The sequence below is a fragment of the Natator depressus genome, chromosome 3 (genome assembly GCF_965152275.1).
Source record: "Natator depressus isolate rNatDep1 chromosome 3, rNatDep2.hap1, whole genome shotgun sequence".
Taxonomy (NCBI): domain Eukaryota; kingdom Metazoa; phylum Chordata; order Testudines; family Cheloniidae; genus Natator; species Natator depressus.
Window position 1 is genome coordinate 33,664,304 of NC_134236.1, and position 22,057 is coordinate 33,686,360.

The following is a 22,057-nucleotide window of genomic DNA, read 5'->3' on the forward strand; positions in this document are numbered from 1 at the left end:
TGTATCTGTTTATATAAACAAAATGTTTAATAATTAATATATACCTGTGGGCACTGCACTTCCCTAGTGCCTTTTATCTCAGGATGTGTAAATACCTGATGCCTTATGTCTCTCACTACATGTAAAGTAGAAAGTGTTACCCCTAGCTTACAGATGGGGAAACTGCGATGTACAGGTTGAGTGTCTTACCCAAGGTCATATAGTATGTTTGTGAAAGAAATGGAAATAAAACTTTTACAAATATATATGTAATGTTCATAAAAAATGTAGTGATACTGTGATGTATGGGCAGAGAGACAATTTTAGAAAGAAGAATAACAAGAAAAACCATGTGTAAATGTGTAAAGGCTGATTTGGGGCAGAGCATCTAAGTTTCTAAGGTGATAGTGTGCAAATAAAGGAAGCAAGGTAAAGAAAATAGAAGAACTCCTATTATATGTACATAGAGGGAGTTTTGCATTTAAGGGGTGTAACTAAACCAAACTTCACAAGTAAAAATCAGTGGGGACTAAATATTGAGGAAAGGAAACTCTCTAGAAAAAAGAGTTTTAGTTTTAAAATTTTCTACTCCACTAATACAAGAGGCTAAAAATATCCTAATTCTGTGGCTTCTAAACATATATGGCTGTTATAGAAGCTCCCAAAAGCAAGCAATTCTAGTGAATTCTGACACCAGGAGCTAGATACTATGTAGAACTTCAGTTGATTCAGTATGCATCTCATACTGGTAGCAAGGGGAGTATATGGCCTAGTATCTGAACTCTCTTATTTCTAGATTTTAAACTCTTAAAGCAGGAACCACGCCTTCTCTATTTCTGTAAAGCACCTAGAACTCACTTGGATGTTGTAAAACAAATAATAGATAACTCCTCATTTATGGCATGATTCCAGGATGTTGGCATTCATTATAACTTTCATCACTTTGTGGCATATGGTCACTTGTTCAAACTCGTTTTTATAAATATTGCTGACACATCATTTAAAATGATTTATCCAAGAGACTGGAAGGCCTCCATCTAGAATCTTAATCAATATACGGATTATAACCTGTATTTTTCTAGTGTTCTGCAACAGATGCTTCTGTAAGATAGGTTTCAGAGTAACAGCCGTGTTAGTCTGTATTCGTAAAAAGAAAAAAGAAAAGGAGTACTTGCGGCACCTTAGAGACTAACCAGTTTATTTGCGCATGAGCTTTCGTGAGCTACAGCTCACTTCATCGGATGCATAGCATATCGTGGAAACTGCAGAAGACATTATATACACACAGAGACCATGAAACAAAACTTCCTCCCACCCCACTGTCCACTGTGGGACAGTGGGGTGGGAGGAAGTTTTGTTTCATGGTCTCTGTGTGTATATAATGTCTTCTGCAGTTTCCACGATATGCTATGCATCCGATGAAGTGAGCTGTAGCTCACGAAAGCTCATGCTCAAATAAACTGGTTAGTCTCTAAGGTGCCGCAAGTACTCCTTTTCTTTTTTCTTTTTTCTGTAAGATAGGTGCTTTATGAAAAATACCTTGCCCTTATCTAGCAAGCTACATGGAAGCTTCCAGGGCAATTTTGATGAAAACTGTGTGTGTAGTTTAGAAGGTCTGTAACAAGAACATTAAAATACTTCCCCCTCCGCTCATTTTTATATTGCCCTGCCCTATGGACTATTAATGTTGATACGTAGATGTGTACAAAGGAAAATTGCTGTGAATTTTCATTAGCCATGATTTAAGCAATAGTAATGTTGATTAGAGTATGGATTCAAGGCTTTGTGAAATTATACAACTCTGTAAGAAGTTGTATTTATTGGAGTACTTTAAAAAAAACCTTTAAAGCTGAGATTTTTGTATAACAAGTCTCATCACAAGACAGATGCATAAAGAAATGTTTAATTAGGGAGAGAACATGGATGTTGGATGTAATCAAATGGGATGAAGCAGTGGAGGGAAAAGACTAAAAGGAAACAGAAAGTGTTCGGATAAATTGGTGTATGTGCAAAGGTTATGTATGCCTTTCAATAATATTGTACAAACACTAGGGATTATAAAAAGCAGATCTGGCTGAACAAGGAAGTACAAAAGGAGTAACTATACTGTTACAGTTAAAGCTACACAAATCCCTTTTGTGGGAGTTGTACCAGTTTGGCTGTGTCTTCACTGCCAAGAAAGGTGGGTTTTTACAGGGAGATAGGTAATGTGTGTTTGCTGAAAAAATCATAGTGGAGACAAGGCTCTGTAGTTTTTACAGTGATGTAGCTAGGTGAGATTAAACTCAGATGGGGGATATAATGTTGACTTCGTCTAACTATACTTTAGTAAAAACCTCTTGTGTTTTGTCTCCACTAGAATTTTACAGAAGTATGGCTAACACCTGTTGCTGTTTAAAATAAATGTAAATAAAAATATTTTTTGTCTGTGAAGACAGCCTAAAACTTTGATTAAGGGTATGATTTTTTACAGAAATAGTTATATGAAAATATGCATGTAGACCAGGCTTTAAAATGGCTTTAGAGATACTACTTAGAAGAACACTCAGTACAGCCAAGGCTTGAAAAATTAACCAAGTACCTACTAGCCAGAGTTATATTTGAAAGACAGGAAAGGATGGATCCACCTGAGACTTTCAAAGTCAAGCACTTAATGAGAGGACCAGTCCCCCTATTTTCCTCAGCTGTGGTGAAAGGGGGGAAAGCTGTTGTGACAGACATTATTGAATGAAGTTTATTTGTGGTCCATTTTATTAAATTAATGGTTTACGTATAGGGCCCCACCAAATTCAGGGCCATGAAAAATATGTCACGGACCATGAAATCTGGTGTGTCCCCGTCGTCCCGGCCCCCCGGTGAAATTGGGTCTTTTGTGTGCTTTTACCCTATACGTTACAGATTTCATGGGGGGAGACCAGCATTTCTCAAACTGGGGGTCCTGACCCAAAAGAAGGTTGTGGGGGGTTGTTTGCAAGGTTATTTTAGCAAGGGTTGTGGTATTTCCACCCTTATTTCTGCACTGCCTTCAGAGCTGGGTGGCCAAGGAGCATCAGCTTCTGGCCAGGTGCCCAGCTCTGAAGGCAGTGCCCTGCCAGCAGTAGCACAGAAGTAAGGGTGGCAAGACCATACCATGCCATCCTTACTTCTGCGCTACTGCTGGTGGCGGTATTGCCTTCAGAACTGGACTCCCAGCCAGCAGCTGCCGCTCTTCAGCCATCCAGCTATGAAGGCAGCACCACCGCCAGCAGGAGCGCAGAAGTAAGGGTAGCAGTACTGCAGCCCCCCCCTTCAATAACCTAGCAACCCTACCCGCAACTTCTTTTTGGGTCAGGACCCCTACAATTACAACACTGTGAAATTTCAAATTTAAATTTCTGAAGTCATGAAATTTATGATTTTTAAAATCCTATGACCATGAAATTGACCAAAATGGACCATGAATTTGGTAGGGCCCTATTTATGTATTACTGTGGGCCAGGATTGTATGGACCCGCTCAAGGGTGGGAGATGTGACAACTGTCAGACCTGGGGTTTCAAAAAACTACATTGAACAATGTGCCAGACAAGAATGGACTCGTGGAACAAAAAGTGTTTTTTTCCTGGGGAGTATCTAGTGGGAGGTGATTGCAAATTCCCCACCTCTGGTTATGCAAAAACACAGCCTTATGAATCTATGCCCTGTGGAGTGGACTGTTGTTTGCTGATCCTCTTACTTGAGGCCAACATCAAAGACCCAAGCCGTATAAAGGAAAGCCTGAATTATTCATGGGTGTTCTGGTTCTGAATCTGAGACAGTTACAAACTTGTAACCATGATGAAAACCCTATTGTGGCTTTTGAAGAACTGACACCTTCCAGAACCCGAGGTTGGAGTCGGGGTCTCTAGTAAGCTTTTTAACGTGCGTGTAGGTTCTTCTGTTGTCTTTAATATTTTTTCTCTGTGGTACTTTCACCTTATGAATAAATGTACTTGCTTATAAAGAGCTGTGTGGTAAAGTTTGTGACTGTTGGCAGTTACAGTTGTTCATAGTCTTTGGAGAGAAAGTAAAGAGCAGCCTCTGACCTATTAAGGCATTCTGGCTTTCTGGGGAACTCGCAGTGTAGGCAGAGAATTGTGCACCCTGAAAAAACCCTGATCAAGAGGGAGAGAGACGCAGGTCTCCTCCCAAAATGGATGACTGAGGGGCTGGGAGCCTAGACTGGGTGCCCTTGTTGGACCATGTGGGTGAAATACAGATGCATTACCCCTGAACTGTGACAGCTGGGATTTTAATAAATTTTTATAAATTTTTTATAAATTTGAAGTTCCAACTTCTCTGGTTGTTGGAAGGGTCAGGAGCTTTCTGTTTCTTTTCCCCCAATCCCATACATAGCCCCCTGATATCAAGGAGGGGGGATTTCTACTGCGTTACCTCTCCCTAAGGCTCTGTTTTTAAGTCCTCCTGCTCTGATTTACTGAAGTTGCTACTTCAGAATGCTAATGTGTTTCTTGATAGTTTCTTGATAGCTCCGCAAAGGGTTTTGGGTATCAGAAGAGAACCTGAGCAGAGTTTTTTTTCTAATTTCACTCTGGTGGTGCTTGGCAAAGTTCTGAGCAGTAGGAAAATCACCAGAGCTTTCTCTCTACAGATTTGGGAAGACGTTTCGACATAAGTCGCATATGAAATAAGGCATAAGGATCTGCATGTGGAAAGTTATAATTGCAGTCTAGGAACTAGAAATGTAACTATTAAAAATAAAAACTTAAATTCTGCAGAAATTGATAGTGGAAGTTCCCATACTCGTCTGGGAGAGCTTCTCATTGGCCACTGTTGAGTGAACTTTCAAGTCTTGAAAATTTACAGAATTAATTTGAATACATAAGGATACCAGGGCTTTATTTTAACTTTTGTTCAGAGGGTTTTTGCAGCCGTCTCTGATAGACCTGCAAATAGGTGTGGGAAGGGTGAGAATTAAAAAAGAAAATCTGGGAGAGAATTAATATTTGAGGGGATCCAACTTTCAGTACAGTAACTCCTCACTTAACATCATCCTGCTTAACGTTGTTTCTTTGTTACGTCTCTGATCTATTGGAGAACATACTCATTTAAAGTTGTGCAATGTTTGCTTATAACATTTGGCCGTAGGGGCTTGGAACCAGGGTGGGCCAGCAGCCCCCCATCGGACTCCCCTCCACCGCCCCCCCCCCAGCGCCACCTGCCCGCTGGCAGCCCTGAGGATCAGCAACTTCCTCCTCCCTCCCCACGCCTCCCGCCAGCAGCTATCAGCTGTTTTGTGGCCTTCAGGAAGTTCTGGGGAGGAGCAAGGACGCAGTGCGCATCCTCCCTCTTCCCCCCCCAAGAGCCTTCTGAATGCCGAGAAACAGCTGATTGCTGTGGGTGGGAGGTGCACAGCCTCCCTTTCTGCACCTCCCGCCCGCAGCAGTCATCTGTTTTGCAGCATTCAGGAGGCTGGGGGAAGGGGGTGGAGCAGTGGTGGGAAGGGGTGGGGTGGGGTGGGGTGGGGACTTGGGGGAAGGGGTGGGGTGGGGGAGGGCCTGGGGCAGAGCTGGGGGTTGAGCACACCCCGGCACTTGGAAAAGAACAGCAAGAGGAACAGCTGGATGATCTACCCTCTTTCACCCTCTGACTCTACCACCTCAACCAAGCTTCACAATCATCATTGCTGAGTACAGTATTACATTGTTTAAAATTGTGTAAAACTTATTCTGTATATGTATATAATGTCTTTTGTCTGGCGAAAATAATTTCCCTGGAACCTAACCCCCCTCATTTACATTAATTCTTATGGGGAACTTGGATTTGCTTAACATCATTTCGCTTAAAGTCACATTTTCAAGAACATAACTACAATGTTAAGCGTGGACTTACTGTATTTACCTTCTTTCTCCTACAAGTCTGTGTTCCCTTTTTCATTGGCCTTGCCTCCACTGTGCCATCCATACCCTTTCCCCTTGTCTTTGCTCATGGAAGGAGCTCCTGTATTGATTCTAGGTCTCTGTAGGATGACACTTTGTCTATTCAAGGCATAGTGCCTGCTCCCTCTGCCTCCCCCAGTGGCAGATAAAGATGACTTGTGGCATTTTTGCCTTTGTTGCCATAGAAACAGGCAGCAGTGGCAGAGGAGATGGCAGGAAATATGGAAATGAGCTATGTGGTAGTTGGGAAGGTCAATGGGGCAGTGGAGGCAGAAGGAGAAGCCACTGGGCCTCACATGGATTTAGCTACCCAGAAGGACTCATGAGTCCAGCACAAACTGGGTATGAATGGACAAAAGTTCCTCTGAGGATCATGGAAACAGAGTAATGTAGGGCTTGAAGGGACCTCAAAAGGGCCTCAAATCTAGCTCTCTGTACTGAGGCAGGGTAAAGTAAACCTGAACTATCCCTGACAAGTGTTTGTCCAGCCTGTTTGTAAAAACCTCCAATGGTGGGAATTCCACAGCCTTTCTTGGAGGGATATTTTGGAGCTAACTATGCCTTCACTTATCTTGAATGTGGGTATGTGGGTCTTATGAACTTCAGCTCTCTCAAGGAGAGGAGAGCTCTTCTGATTGGCTGCCTCCCTCGCAGCCCTGCCTCCTGGGGAAAAGCAGCTGATCAGTACTGCTGCAGAAAGCCTGAAGAACTTTCTGCCCTCCTTCCTCCTCTCAGGAGCCCAGACTATTCTAATAGGAAAGGTGGGGAGGGAGGGAGGAGAGAGAGAGCCCAGCAGCTCTGCTCCGTCCTCCCCTTCTTATTCAAAAATTGGTAGATTCTAAGGCCAGAAGGGGCCACTATGATCATCCAGTCTGACCTCCTGTATAACACAGGGCAGAGGATTTTTGTGAATTAATTCCTGTGCCAAATCTTTTTTAGAAAGACATCCAATCTTGATTTTAAAATTTCCAGTGATGCAGAATCCACCATAGCCTTTGGTAAATTGTTTCAATGGCTAATTATCTTGTTTCCAGTCTGAATTTGTCTAGCTTCAACTTCCAGCCACTGGATCTTGTTACACCTTTTGTCTGCTAAACTGAAGATCCCATTATCAAATATTGGTTCCCCAGGCAGGTACTTATCAATTGATCAAATCACCCTTAAACCTATTCTTTGATAAACTGAATAGATTGAGCTCCTTGTGTCTTTTACTATAATGCTTGTTCTTTAATCATTCTTGTGGCTCTTCTCTGAACCCTCTCCAATTTATCAGTATCCCTCTTAAATTGTGAACACCAGAGCTGGACGCAGTATCCCAGCATTAGCTGCATCAGTGCCAAATACAGAGGCAATATAATCTCTCTGCTCCTATTTGAGATTCCACTATGTATGCGTCTAAGGATTGCATTAGACCTCTTGGCTCTACATTGGGAGGGGAAGTCTCGGAGTTCATGTGCAACTGATGATGCACCACAACCTCCAAATCTGGTTGAGTCACTGCTTCCCAGGATAGAGTCCCCCATCCTGTAAGTATGGCCTGTGTTCTTTATTCTTATATATATATTTGGCCATATTAAAATGCATATTGTTTGCTTGAGTCCAGCTTACCAAGCCATCCAGATCGCTCTGTATCTGTGACCTGGCTTCATTATTTACTACTCCTTCAATCTTTGTGTCCTCTGAAAACTTTATCAGTGATGATTTTATATTTTCTTCCAGGTCATCCAAAAATGTTAAATAGTGTGGGATCAAGAATTGATCCCTTCACGATGCCTGTGACCAAAGGGATGGCTTCTCTTCCACTCCTCTCTCCCTCCTTGCAACACCATGACTAGTAAAGAGCAGGGAGAGAGGAGTGAAGAGCTCCAGAAGGAGTGGAAGTGAGGTGGTGGGGAGCAGAACTGATGAGGGTAGAATTGATGGAGAGTTAGGGGCAGAATTAATTGCTGGGTAGGAGGAAGGACTGATGTAGGGGTGAGAGGTTTGCAGCAGGAGCCAAAGTCACCTTAATAAACTTGCAAGCGTTGGCAACACAAATTGTCACTGTCATATGCATTGGAGGGAGGTGAGGGGTTCAAAAATCAAGAAAACCAAAACCAGGATATAATTTTTATTTGGCCCAAAAATCATGGTGTGTTTTTTACAAAAAACAAAACAAAACAAAATCTCATGATTTTTGGAAGTTTGACTTGAGCTTTTTGAAACTTAAGGTTGACAATACTGAGTTACAATGCTACGGCTATACCGGTGTAATTATACAGCTATATTTCTGCCAGTCGGTTTTCCCAAGTAGACAAGTCCTTCAAGTGCTTTTTTTCTGGTTTTGTTTAGGCAACATAAACTAAACCAGAAAAAGGCACTCTTATTCTGGAAGAAGTGTGTCCACACAGGGAGCAATAGCAGAATACTCCTAGTGATAAAATGCCGGTAAATTTCCCTGTATAGACATGTCTCTGGTCTCTCTGACCCACCTGTTTGCTGAGTCTTGATCTTAAGGCTTCCTGTCTCTCTGTTAAAAGAAGCAGTAAGGATTAAGAGTGGCACCTGTAAAAGGGGGGCTGAAGATCTGAGTACAGCTTGTAGGTTTGCCAGAATCTATGGTAATGTGCAGGAAAGGTGATGTGTATGGCCCCTTGCCAGTTGTGGCATCAAGTTGTATAAAGGGCCTAGCCTTAAACTACAGGGACAAGTATGTGTCATTAAAGGTATGGACATAGATTAAGAATCATATTCAAAAATACTGTTACTAAAACCTTATATTATGAAAATTGAATTCATTGTGTGTGAAGGTTGTGCGGGGAGAAACAACCCTAAATAATTTTCTGTTGCTTCTGTGGTTTGATTTGTTTTTTTTCATTTCACTAGGATGGTGGAAATAAACTATTTATTGCAGGAATACTGTGTGTGACTGATTAACAAACAGATCTCATCCCCAGAGAACAAATACTTCAGCAAGATCATTTTAAAAGGATAAATAGAAGGATGCTATTTTACAATAGAATAGATGGGGTCTGTGTTGGGGGCAGAGCAATGGAGCAGGCTCTTATGGACAAGCCTGAGTAAACTGTCTGAGTGTGGGCATGTCAGGCATAGTCTTAAGTGAATTTCTGAAGCTAGTCTATTTAGCACACTTCATTCTATGGCTTCTTAGCATTAGCACAGTTGTTCAGTACTTGGATTGCAAACACTTATATGGAATATTGAAATGATAAAAACAACAAATGCTCTTTTTCATTGAAAGTGTAAAAACCCATTTCCATTTGATTTTTTTGTAAAACCACTTAATTTCTTCTCTTTTGCCTAGACCACTTAACATCATGTCCTTTTTAATTTAGCTGTTAGAGAGCTTCCCTATTTTTTCTTGAGACAACAAACCTGTTGAGAATTACAAGGACAAAATGAATAATTTAAAAAAATATATAAATGACTTGGTTTGGAAAGGATAAAAGCTTTATAGGAAAATCTTCATATAATTACAGCTCTCACAGAACTGGATTTTTTTTTTCAATGTAAAATAAGAACTATATCACTACATAACTCAGTAAATGGTGCCATCTATAAAACTTGCCAGGTGTTAAATTAATTATTGGAAGGGCTCCTTGGCTGCAGCTGCAGTAAATGTATAATTACAGGTAAACAAAGTATAAACATGTAACAAAGCATTTAATATAAGTACAAATAAGTATATTAAGAGAATGTAGATGCAGAATGGCTAAGTACCCGAAAGACAGGAAATTGCAAAGTTAGGGTTGCATATAGAACAATAACTTTCCCTTTTGTGTAGTTAATTTACATGTAGAGCTTCACTGTTGACATTGCTTGCCTCTTGGGTCTTGCCTCTTAACTATTCAAACGTAACATTATTAATGTAGCTTTCATACTGAATCTCGTAATTTGTTGGAGGCTTATACATAATCTGAAGGTGGAAGAAGGCATTTCTTGCCACTGTTACTTCCTAGATGTCCAGAGCTAGCAAAGAGTCCAACAGAAAGTAGGAGACAACTGAGGGAGATGGAAAGTGGGTGGGCTGGGAAAAACAGGAGGTGAAGAGAGATGAGGGAATGGCAGCAATGGGGAAGAGCAGTAGTCAGTCAAGGGAGAAGAATAATTAAAATGCCTCTCTATAATGGAGTAGGGAAAAGGAGAAGTCAAGTTCTGCATTTTAGGATCAGGATTGTGTCGAACACCTTTTTGCTGCTACACGTATCTTGTATGAGTTTGACTTTCAGGTTCTCGTGCATTAGTAGTGTGTGGCAATATTCATATTGCAAACATTGAAGGAGGAATGTTAATTTCTTATAGGATTTAAAAAGGGAAAAAAAGAATATTTCTGTAAATACTAAATTTTGTATAAACTTATTTTACAAAACCTAAATTTTGGGCCAAATTTGATCTGACAGTTCTCTTTAATTCTAAATTTCTTCCTTTTTTGGATTTGTTAGAATTTTGTGCACTTTAAAATAATAGGTTCTGATCCTGAAAATGGATACTTGAGTGACTTTTCACATCAGTGGCATTCCTATGTTGAAGTGTTTGCAGGATCAGGGTCCAAGTAGGTACTTCTTTGGTAGACTTAGCCCTGGTCTACACTAGGACTTTAGGTCGAATTTAGCAGTATTAAATCGATGTAAACCTGCACCCGTCGACACGATGAAGCCCTTTATTTCGACTTAAAGGGCTCTTAAAATCGATTTCCTTACTCCACCCCTGACAAGTGGATTAGCGCTTAAATCGGCCTTGCCGGGTCGAATTTGGGGTACTGTGGACACAATTCGACGGTATTGGCCTCCGGGAGCTATCCCAGAGTGCTCCATTTTGACTGCTCTGGACAGCACTCTCAACTCAGATGCACTGGCCAGGTAGACAGGAAAAGAACCGCGAACTTTTGAATCTCATTTCCTGTTTGGCCAGCGTGGCAAGCTGCAGGTGACCATGCAGAGCTCATCAGCAGAGGTGACCATGATGGAGTCTCAGAATCGCAAAAGAGCTCCAGCATGGACCGAACGGGAGGTACGGGATCCGATCGCTGTATGGGGAGAGGAATCCGTGCTATCAGAACTCCGTTCCGGTTTTCGAAATGCCAAAACCTTTGTCAAAATCTCCCAGGGCATGAAGGACAGAGGCCATAACAGGGACCCGAAGCAGTGCCGCGTGAAACTGAAGGAGCTGAGGCAAGCCTACCAGAAAACCAGAGAGGCGAACGGCCGCTCCGGGTCAGAGCCCCAAACATGCCGCTTCTATGATGAGCTGCATGCCATTTTAGGGGGTTCAGCCACCACTACCCCAGCCGTGTTGTTTGACTCCTTCAATGGAGATGGAGGCAATACGGAAGCAGGTCTTGGGGACGAAGAAGATGATAGCTCACAGCAAGCAAGCGGAGAAACCGGTTTTCCCGACAGCCAGGAACTGTTTCTCACCCTGGACCTGGAGCCAGTACCCCCTGAACCCACCCAAGGCTGCCTCCTGGACCCAGCAGGCGGAGAAGGGACCTCCGGTGAGTGTACCTTTTAAAATACTATACATGGTTTAAAAGCAAGCATGTGAAAGGATTACTTTGCCCTGGCATTCGCGGCTCTCCTGGATATACTCCCAAAGCCTTTGCAAAAGGTTTCTGGGGAGGGCAGACTTATTGCGTCCTTCATGGTAGGACACTTTACCACTCCAGGCCAGTAACACGTACTCGGGAATCATTGTACAACAAAGCACTGCAGTGTATGTTTGCTGGCGTTCAAGCAACATCCGTTCGTGTGTTATCCTCAGGAGAGTGAGATATAATCCATGGTCACCTGGTTGAAATAGGGTGCTTTTCTTCAGGGGACACTCAGAGGAGCCCATTCCTGCTGGGCTGTTTGCCTGCGGCTGAACAGAAATGTTCCCCGCTGTTAGCCACAGGGAGGGGGGAGAGTTGAGGGGGTAGCCACGCGGTGGGGGGAGGCAAAATGCGACCTTGTAACGAAAGCACATGTGCTATGTATGTAATGTTAACAGCAAGGTTTACCCTGAAAGAGTGTAGCCAGTGTTTTATAAAATGTCTTTTTAAATACCGCTGTCCCTTTTCTTTTCTCCACCAGCTGCATGTGTTTCAATGATCACAGGATCTTCTCCTTCCCAGAGGCTAGTGAAGATTAGAAAGAAAAAAAAACGCACTCGAGATGAAATGTTCTCCGAGCTCATGCTGTCCTCCCACACTGACAGAGCACAGACGAATGCGTGGAGGCAAATAATGTCAGACTGCAGGAAAGCACAAAATGACTAGGAGGAGAGGTGGCGGGCTGAAGAGAGGGCTGAAGCTCGAATGTGGCGGCAGCGTGATGAGAGGAGGCAGGATTCAATGCTGAGGCTGCTGGAGGACCAAACCAGTATGCTCCAGTGTATGGTTGAGCTGCAGCAAAGGCAGCTGGAGCACAGACTGCCACTACAGCCCCTGTGTAACCAACCGCCCTCCTCCCCAAGTTCCATAGCCTCCACACCCAGACGCCCAAGAACACGGTGGGGGGGCCTCCGTCCAACCAGCCACTCCACCACAGAGGATTGCCCAAAAAAAAGAAGGCTGTCATTCAATAAATTTTAAAGTTGTAAACTTTTAAAGTGCTGTGTGGCATTTTCCTTCCCTCCTCCACCACCCCTCCTGGGCTACCTTGGTAGTCATCCCCCTATTTGTGTGATGAATGAATAAAGAATGCATGAATGTGAAGCAACAATGACTTTATTGCCTCTGCAAGCAGTGATCAAAGGGAGAAGGGGAGGGTGGTTAGCTTACAGGGAAGTAGAGTGAACCAAGGGGCGGGGGGGTTTCATCAAGGAGAAACAAACAGAACTTTCACACCGTAGCCTGGCCAGTCATGAAACTGGTTTTCAAAGCCTCTCTGATGCGTACCGCGCCCTCCTGTGCTCTTCTAACTGCCCTGGTGTCTGGCTGCGCGTAACCAGCAGCCAGGCGATTTGCCTCAACCTCCCACCCCGCCATAAACGTCTCCCCCTTACTCTCACAGATATTGTGGAGCACAGTGTAATAACAAGTGGGAATATTGGTTTCGCTGAGGTCTAAGCGAGTCAGTAAACTGCGCCAGCATGCCTTTAAATGTCCAAATGCACATTCTACCACCATTCTGCACTTGCTCAGCCTGTAGTTGAACAGCTCCTGACTACTGTCCAGGCTGCCTGTGTATGGCTTCATGAGCCATGGCATTAAGGGGTAGGCTGGGTCCCCAAGGATACATATAGGCATTTCAACATCACCAACAGTTATTTTCTGGTCTGGGAATAAAGTCCCTTCTTGAAGCTTTTGAAACAGACCAGAGTTCCTGAAGATGCGAGCGTCATGTACCTTTCCCGGCCATCCCACGTTGATGTTGGTGAAACGTCCCTTGTGATCCACCAGAGCTTGCAGCACTATTGAAAAGTACCCCTTGCGGTTTATGTACTCGCCGGCTTGGTGCTCCGGTGCCAAGATAGGGATATGGGTTCCGTCTATGGCCCCACCACAGTTAGGGAATCCCATTGCAGCAAAGCCATCCACTATGACCTGCACATTTCCCAGGGTCACTACCCTTGATATCAGCAGATCTTCGATTGCGTGGGCTACTTGCATCACAGCAGCTCCCACAGTAGATTTGCCCACTCCAAATTGATTCCCGACTGACCGGTAGCTGTCTGGCGTTGCAAGCTTCCACAGGGCTATCGCCACTCGCTTCTCAACTGTGAGGGCTGCTCTCATCTTGGTATTCATGCGCTTCAGGGCAGGGGAAAGCAAGTCACAAAGTTCCATGAAAGTGCCCTTACGCATGCGAAAGTTTCGCAGCCACTGGGAATCGTCCCAGACCTGCAACACTATGCGGTCCCACCAGTCTGTGCTTGTTTCCCGAGCCCAGAATCGGCGTTCCACAGCATGAACCTGCCCGATTAGCACCATGATGCATGCATTGGCAGGGCCCATGCTTTCAGAGAAATCTGTGTCCATGTCCTGATCACTCACGTGACCGCGCTGACGTCGCCTCCTCGCCCGGTAGCGCTTTGCCAGGTTCTGGTGTTGCATATACTGCTGGATAATGCGTGTGGTGTTTAATGTGCTCCTAATTGCCAAAGTGAGCTGAGCGGACTCCATGCTTGCCTTGGTATGGCGTCCACACAGAAAAAAGGCGCGGAATGATTGTCTGCCGTTGCTCTGACGGAGGGAGGGGCGACTGACGACACAGCTTACAGGGTTGGCTTCAGGGGGCTAAAATCCACAAAGGGGGTGGCTTTACATCAAAGAGTAGTTCAGGCAGGACTTCACGGAGGGTTCCAATAAGAAATGGTGCACCTAAGTTATTGTTCTTATTGGAACAAGGAGGTTAGCCTGGCCTCTGATTGATACATGGCTAGATCTACCTCGCTGCACCTTCTCTGTGAGTGACTGCAGTGTGACCTAGAGGAATGAGTCCCCTAGACAGGGGAGGAGGCAAATGAGTACAAAACAAATCTGGTCTATTTCTTGTTTTGATCCACTCCATCTATCTTTTACATCTTTGGCTGGCAGCAGACGGTGCAGAAGGACATACTGCCTGCCTGCTCACCATAAGACGGTTCAATAGGACTGACTGCCGGACTTAAGAGAATGACCTGGTCAAGTCACTAAAAATTTAGTCCCTGTCTGCCCAGGCGCTCCTGATTGACCTCACACAGGCGACCAGGAGTACCTCGGACATGACGAGGACGGCATGTCCTCGTATTGTACCGTCTGCTGCCACAAGGCAATGGGTTGCTGCTACTGTGTAGCAATGCCGTACCGCGTCTGCCAGCACCCAGGAGACATACGGTGACGGTTACCTGAGCGGGCTCCATGCTTGCGGTGGTATGGCATCCGCACAGGTAACTCAGGAAAAAAGGCGCGAAACGATTGTCTGCCCTTGCTTTCACGGAGGGAGGGAGGGAAGGGGGGACTGACGATATGTACCCAGAACCACCCGCGACAATGTTTCAGCCCCATCAGGCATTGGGATCTCAACCCAGAATTCCAATGGGCAGCGGAGACTGCGGGAACTGTGGGATAGCTACCCACAGTGCAACGCTCTGGAAGTCGACTCTAGCCTCGGTACTGTGGAAGCACTCCGCCGAGTTAATGCACTTAATGCACTTCTGTGGGGGGGACACACACTTGAATATATAAAACCGATTTCTAAAAAACCGACTTCTATAAATTCGACCTTATTCCATAGTGTAGACATACCCTTATTCAGGTCTGCTAGACTTGTTCATGTAGATTGTCCCATAGAAGCTGTTGGGGCAGCTTGCTTGAAAAGTTCACATGTAGGATATGGCCCAATGTAAACACAAACTAAGCATTTTTTAAAAAAAATGCAATGTTAACCAGGTAGCATAAATCTATATTTATGGAGTTCATGTATAGTACAAAGTATCTGGACAAACTGCTACATCAAGGCCTAGTCTAAGAAGGAAAAGAGACTATGAAATAAACATCATTGATATTTTTTCATGATACATTTTATCTCTGTTTCATACTTAGTGTTTAATGTAGTCACTGATGTAATTGGGGGCTGAGGAAATAGAATAAGAAGTAATCTATGAACTACAGGAAATAAGAAATGTAACTGTCAACTGGCTATGTGCCACTTCATACTCTGGACATACACAGTCAATTATGTTGAGGAGTATTGAAAATATAACTTTATTTCTCTAGCTTTCAGTAATTAACTTCTAGTTGTATATGTTTCTGCCCACTAGTCAATAACTGCCCACAAATGTCACTGTTTGATTTACACTGGTAGTTGTAGGTTTTGCATGTGGAAATAGATTTGCCTGACATAGAGGCTTGTTGAACACTTTGCCCTTAATGTAAGCTGATGTAGCTTTTTATAATCTAATTGATGGGGTTTAGTCAAATCATGGTTTACACTTTACACTGCAGTAGTGGTTGATGCAGGTTTGTGCTCTCAATTGGCTACAGTATGAAGAGCCATAAGGTCAGAATCACCCACAGGACTATCATTAGAGTGGGGCTATGTCTACATTACAGACCTTACAGTGGTACTGCTGCAGCTGCACCACTGTAAGGTCTCTCTTGTAGCTGCTCTATGCCAATGAGAACGTTCTCCGGCCGGCATAATTACACCCCCCCCCCCCCCCGCAATGAGCAGCAGTAGTTTTGTCGGTGGGAGAGCATCTCCCACCTGACATGGCGCTGTCCACACAACTCCTGACCAACAAAAGTTTTACTGACAAAAGTGCTATTGTAGGCATAGCTTGAGAGACTCTAGGAACGCCTCAGGAAAGACACATCCATTTAGTAGTAATTTTATTAAGCAGATAATGAATGTGACAGCGAATCCTAACAGAAGAAAGTGAGATAATAATGAACGTCCAGCATTAATACTTGCATTACACATTTCCATTTTGGGAACCCCAGAGCCTGGGTGATCATCAGGTGATGGTCAGTTGAGCGTCTCCTTATGTGTCTCTCCCCCCCCGCACTCCGCGCACAGGCCGAGGGACACCTTTTTATGAGTTATACTAATACCCACTGAGGTTCATACCTCTGCATAAAGATTTCCACCTCTTTTCCTTGTTTGTACTTCTAGTTTAGTGTTAATTCACGGATGCCCTGTTTTTACATAGGCTAAGTCATCAATTCCTTTATGTTCGTTAACATTTACATCAATTAATCACCATAGCAACTTGCAGTTAGCATATTGCTAACACCCTATTTTTACAAAAATCCCCCAAATGATACAGCTGGCTTTATTATGATTTGGACTGGTACATTGCAGTACATTTTTTCCTAAACATCAGCGCTCAACACATCTATTTACTGCAACAGCATATTTTATGGTACAAGGTTTTCCATTGGTCATTGAATCATGTTGACCTATTCTCAGGCCTGAGCCCTTATTTGGCTAAGCTAAATATCACATAGGAAGAACAGAGTTGGTAGGTGGCTCAGTTGTATGCAAGAATTAAAAGACGTTACCTGGCTGAACAGTAGTCCAGTATAAACTGCTGATACTTGTTTTGGTTCTTGACAAATTGAAACTTTAAATCACTTTGGGAAGCCTGCACTTGTTAATATCTGTACCCTATTAGACTTTACAGTCTTTCTTGTGGTTAATGCAAATAGCCTTCCAAATGCTGCATGTGCATCTAAGGTTATAGAAAATGGTGCCGTTCCTTTGTATATAATATTGTAGTATTTTATCAAATACTATGTCACACACCAACTGTTGTGTGATAATGCAATCAGTGTGTTGATGGGACCTCAGAAGATTCAAAGGTTAATTTTCTTTTCTTTTCTTTTTTGATGAGGTCACACACTCAGATGAGCACAACTGGTATGAGCTTCCCCTTCCCCACTTGATACTGTATTAACAATCTTTGTAAGTGAGTAAAACAGGTCTGTCATCCTGCTGTGTACAAGAATCTTCTTGGTGGAAAGGCCTCTTTTGGACAGCAAGGTTCCCTATGCTGCCTCATCAGTTTGCCTAAACTCTAGCAGGAAGAGAAGACAGTCAGCTACTATGGATTGGGGCCTTCCATTGTCCATTGCAAATAAGGATTGGGAAAGATGGGCCAATTGTACTCAAGGTTATGAACAGAAGCAGTTAGTAGGAGACTTGAGCTAGGAATAAAAACATAGTTTTCTTGGACTAAGTTTTAAAAAAAGGGACAGTTTTTTTTTTATTGGAAGCAAAACAAAACAAAACAAAAAAGTAGTCTCCCCCCCATCCATCCCCACTTCCAGCAGCCGGAGTCTGGGGAAAGTTTTGACGCACTTCTGTCAGCATGTGGTAGGGTTGGGCCTGCTACATTTTGAAATTAGAATGCTCTTGGGCCTGTCTGGCAGTGATTTTACAAGGTACATGGGGCTTGGATAGTCCCAGAAAAGATACATTTTCGGCTGTTGTGCCATTCTCTTCTTGCTTCCCCTGAAACCGTGGATTGCGTGCCATTTGGAGCTTTTCAGACTCTGTATATTCAAATGGGTCTCTCAAAGGATATACCTAAAGGGGAGCTGTGTTGACAGGAAGCGGAGGTTGCTTCTTTCCTTTGTAACTCTTGCCTTTACTCCCCCTGTCATAAATATAAAGGGAAGGCTAAAAACCTTTAAAATCCCTCCTGGCCAGAGGAAAAACCCTTTCACCTGTAAAGGGTTAAGAAGCTAGGATAACCTTGCTGGCACCTGACCAAAATGACCAATGAGGAGACAAGATACTTTCAAAAGCTGGGGGGAGGGAGAAACAAAGCCTCTCTCTCTGTCTGTGTGATGCTTTTGCCAGGGACAGAACAGGAATGGAGTCTTAGAACTTAGTAAGTAATCTAGCTAGATATGCGTTAGATTCTGATTTCTTTAAATGGCTGAGAAAATAAGCTGTGCTGAATGGTATGGATATTCCTGTCTTTTTGTAACTTAAGGTTTTGCCTAGAGGGATTCTCTATGTTTTGAATCTGATTACCCTGTAAGGTATTTACCATCCTGATTTTACAGAGGTGATTCTTTTTCCTTTTTCTTCTATTAAAATTCTTCTTGTAAGAAACTGAATGTTTCTTTTATTTTTCTTAAGATCCAACGGTTTGGGTGTGTGTTCACCTATGCAAATTGGTGAGGATTTTTATCAAACCTTCCCAGGAAGGGGGGTGCAAGGTTTTGGTGAGGATTTCGGGGGGGGGGGAAAGATGTTTCCAAACGACTCTTTCCCAATAATAAACCCGGTTAGACGTTTGGTGGTGGTAGCGAAAGTCCAAGGGCAAAAGGTAAAATAGTTTGTACCTTGGGGAAGTTTTAACCTAAGCTGGTAAAAGTAAGCTTAGGAGGTTTTCATGCAGGTCCCCACATCTGTACCCTACAGTTCAGAGTGGGGAAGGAACCTTGACACCCCCCTCCCAAAAGTAGTACACAACATCCACATGATTCATGACATCTATATGCAGCTCCCATTCCCTTCTTAGACTGGTTAGTGTACTGTATGTGCCAACCACATGTTGGCCAGCAACTCTTTTCGGTCTCCCCATTGCTCTTCTCTGCCTTACACTTCTGCCATGCCCACTGCTCCTTTCTTTTCTCCTAACTCCCTCAGGTACCTCTGATTAACTAAACCAAAGCCTGATAAGGAAAGAAGGGGTTATGCTTGATGCATAAGTGTAAGAGTTTAAACAAGCTCTGAACTTTCTTTATACTAAGTTGGTAAGTTTAGTTGTCTTAATACTGTGTTAATAAGGTTTTCACAGGGAATTTCCTTGGGTTTAAATAAAAGTAACAACTGCCCAACATCCTCCTCCCTCCCCCTCTAACAAATTGCCTGTGTCTCTATGCTAAACCTCCCAATATGAACAATAGAGATGAGGCAATAATGTAGCCGGAGCTGCAGGGAAGTGTTCTGTCAGAGAGGGAAATAATTGCTGCAATCAGTTTTTAAGATAGGATCTGTGGAAGGCATCTTTTGGAAGTTTCCCATCCATGACAGATGCTTTTTGTTAATGTGTTTTCAGGATCTGGCAGCAACAGGATTGTTCACTTTGGGATTTGTATGTGGTGGGCTACTTTGTTCATGGATCTCCCCCTGCTGGTATAGAGAGGGAGGGAGTGCAACCTTCATGGCACAGTCCATCATCGACTTTAAGGTCAGAAGGGACCACCATGATCATCTAGTCTGACCTCCTGCACATTGCAGGCCACAGAACCTCACCCACCCATTTATTCTTCATTGCAGAAGTCCGTTTGCTGAGGCCCTTGGAGGGTTTAGAGCAGAGGAAGTCATGTTTTGTGGCACTGCTACCTGCAATCTCACTGGATTTCTGTGTTCAAATCAAATTGGGGCTGAATGCTGGTCAGAGCTTAATTTCCCCTGTGCCTCCTCCCAAGGCTGCTATCCCTTCTCCTCAGAGGGATAATTTGCAGAGACTTCTGGGAGATGCTTCTTACTAAGTTGTCCTGCCGTGTCCTGTGCAGAATGGGGCTATCTGGCCTAATGTACTGTGTATTTTCTCCTTGCCTTTGTGGAGAAAATTTCTAGTGGACTCCATTGGTGGATTAGCACGGGCATATCAAGCAGTGAATTTCAGAGGCAGAAGAGCTGACATCTTCTGGTGTTGTGCAGGGCTTCCTTCATACTCCCCAAGACAGTAAAATCAAATGTCTTTCTATCCTTTTATTTTCTACACCCATGATTTGTCATCAGTAAAACTGTCCTTTTTAAACTTAGTCCAAGAAGAGCATTTTTTTTTATTCCTGGCTCAAATCTCCTTCTTGCGGGGGGCCTGGAATATATTTTATCAACTCTCTATCTGCCTCTCCATTCAAGTAATGATAGAAATTCTAACAAACATTTTCTTCCAAGTGTTCATCAAGCATAGAAGTAAAGTGCATGTTGATGTTTTTTTTTTTTTTTTAAATCACTTCCCATCTCAGTTGCTCCCCTTTACGTCTCTTGTATTTACCCCAACATCTCTATTTTGGAAGACTATAGTTCTGTTTTGAGAACTAGTGAAGATTTAAATTTCTAATGTTAATTTTGTTTTAATGAACCTTTATGTATAAAATGGCAAAAAAGTTACAAGTTCATCTCCCCCCCTCTTCAAGTCACCCTTGTAAAAAAACAGGTTAATATGGATACAGTGAGTCTGTATTTCATGCCTAAATCTTTTTAAAGTTATGGTATAGTTAGGCTTGGCAGAATTTAATTTTTAATAATTTTTATGAATATCAGTGTTTAAGCATTTTTAATTTTTTTATTTACATTTTCAGAGTTGCAGGAAATTTATGGGTGAAAGGGGGAATCAGACAATAATTTAATGACAGTAGCCATTGAGATTCAAAAAACCTTTATAAGTATTAAAACACACATTGTATATTTTGACATGATAATGACAAAGTAAATATCCTTAAATCAAATTCTAATAAAAGTTCTCAAGCAGTGTTTTCCTCACTTTTCCTATCTGTAAACTTCTGTTACTATAGAGGGAAATATTTTTTTGTTGGTTTGTGTGTGTGCAGTGATATTAGACGTTTACTGACATTTTACTTACTAATCCTTCCAAGCCTAAAATGGCTGGGAGCTGATTTATGCCATGTTGTATTAGATAGACAAAGTAGGACCAATTTCTGTTGGTGAGAGAAACAAACTTTTGAGCTACACAGAGCTCTTTTTCAGGTCTGGGAAATGTACTCAGAATGATCTTGCATTTAGCTGTGACGAACAGATAGTTTAGCATAAGTAGTTAGCACATATTATATGGGATCATTCGAGATGATGTGGCCCCTTAATACCCCTGTAGTCATAGGACAAAAACAGGGTTAGTGGGTTACAGATTGTTGTAATAAGCCGTAAATCCAGATTCTTTATTAAGACTCATGATTTTTAGTGTCTAGCAGAATTGTGAATTTAAGCTCCCAGGCTCGTCTTCTGAAAGTGCTGTGCAGGTTTTCTTTGAGGATGAGGATTAATAGGTCAGATATAGAGTGATCACTTTGTAAAAAGTGTTCACCCACAGGTGATAGTGTTTTTAATCTTTTCCTGTGTGAGTTCATTCGAGAGCATAGTGATTGTTAGGTTTCACCCACAAAGTTGTTGTCGGGGCATTTAATGCACTAGATGAGGTGCGCTACATGCTGTGAGAGACATGTAGGACACAGGGATCTTGAAAAGTATGCCATGTGGGATATTGATCATTGTAGTAGTGGAGATATGTCTGCAGGTTTTGCATCTGTTGTTCTGGCAGGGTCTGGTGCTGCTTTGAGTTGGTGTGTCCTGGTCTGTGGAGAGCTTGCTTGTGATGATGAGGTTGTAGGGTTGTTTTGAAGGCCAGAAGTGGGGGTTCAGGAAAGATTTCTTTCAAGATAGGGTCCCCATTGAATATAGGTTGTAGTTGTTTGATACCCCGTATGGGTTCCAGTGTGGGGTAGTAGGTGACAACTAGGGGTGTGCGGTCGGAAGGGGTTTTATTTCTGTATATCTCATGTTCTTTTGGGGTATTTGGGTGCTGACTTAGCAATTATTACTACTTATTATCATTAGTTTACCTCCCTCCTCATTGCCTGCCCAAAACCCCACAACAGGTAGAAAAATGTTTTGGCAAAGGGTTTAAGTGATATTAATCAGTTGCTTAAAGAATCCTAATATACAGGCTGCTAAGCAAGGATAAAATGGAAAAAAAGCAGTGAATGTTAATTAAA

The 22,057-nt window shown here is 43.0% G+C and overlaps 1 protein-coding gene across 1 annotated transcript in view; it reads left to right on the top strand.

Moving 5' to 3' along the window:
- The window catches only part of MBOAT2 (membrane bound glycerophospholipid O-acyltransferase 2), a 219,634-nt gene that overhangs the window by 1,045 nt on the left and 196,532 nt on the right, over nucleotides 1–22,057 (top strand). The window lies entirely within an intron of this gene.